General features: G+C 43.1%; 2 non-coding genes across 2 annotated transcripts; both read right to left on the bottom strand.

The window, feature by feature from the left end:
- Positions 1-130: 130 nt before the first annotated feature.
- Positions 131-249, bottom strand: LOC117115193. The gene has a single exon (XR_004446505.1). It is a non-coding gene; the product is annotated as a 5S ribosomal RNA (ribosomal RNA).
- A 462-nt stretch (positions 250-711) lies between these two features.
- Positions 712-830, bottom strand: LOC117115194. The gene has a single exon (XR_004446506.1). It is a non-coding gene; the product is annotated as a 5S ribosomal RNA (ribosomal RNA).
- Positions 831-1001: the final 171 nt, after the last annotated feature.

The following is a 1001-nucleotide window of genomic DNA, read 5'->3' as shown; positions in this document are numbered from 1 at the left end:
GACGATTATAACGTGCCAAAATACCGTACATAATGAAACTGTTAAGAGAAAAAAAAGGAAAAAAAAGAAGAAAAAAATCTTTAACGAACAATAAGTAAACATCAATCGATTTGGGGGAGAAAATGTAAAAAGTCTACAGCACTCGGTATTCCCAGGCGGTCACCCATCCAAGTACTAACCGGGCCCGACGTTGCTTAACTTCGGTGATCGGACGAGAACCGGTATTTTCAACGTAGTATGGCCGTAGACATGTGGATGATATTTCCACTCATAGTTAATCTCGGCATATAGCATAATTATCCAATCATGAAGCTCTATGATTGATGACGTTTCATATCAACGCGCGCTTGTCTGGCGGGGATTACCTCTGACTCCTCTGACCACTCTGCTGCGCGAGTACATTTTTTACAAACACCGGTGTTGAACAATAAACCAACCATTTTACTACGGCACTAACTAGGATGCTTTAGACAGAATAAGACTGCCTTTTTGTTCAAACGACCCTCGAAACGGCCTAACACCAACGAATTAATTGCGTATTGTTGATATGAACATATAGTACCTGTATGATTAAAGTATGAGAGTGCAATTTCCTGGCACTTAGAGGTCCATATTCTCAAAATGTTTGCACCTCAGCCCCATTTATGTGGGCCCGAGGTCGTGTGGACTCTCACGCACCCCTACTTTAGAATTTGGGGGGAAAATGTAAAAAGTCTACAACACCCGGTATTCCCAGGCGGTCACCCATCCAAGTACTAACCAGGCCGGACGTTGCTTAAATTCGGTGATCGGACGAGAACCGGTGTTTTCAACGTAGTATGGCCGTAGACATGTGAGTAGTATTTCCACTCATAGTTAATCTCAGCATATAGCATAATTATCCAATCCTAAAGTTCTGTGATTGATGACGTTTCATATCAACGCGCGCTTGTCTGATGGGGATTTCCTCTAACTCCCCTGACCACTCTGCTGCGCGAGTACATTTTTTACAAACACCGGTG

This window comes from Anneissia japonica, unplaced genomic scaffold (assembly GCF_011630105.1).
Source record: "Anneissia japonica isolate Jap-2015-1 unplaced genomic scaffold, ASM1163010v1 scaffold82904_len1017_cov109, whole genome shotgun sequence".
Taxonomy (NCBI): Eukaryota; Metazoa; Echinodermata; class Crinoidea; order Comatulida; family Comatulidae; genus Anneissia; species Anneissia japonica.
The sequence above is the reverse complement of the archived record's forward strand: the minus strand, read 5'-3'. Positions and strand labels throughout refer to the sequence as shown.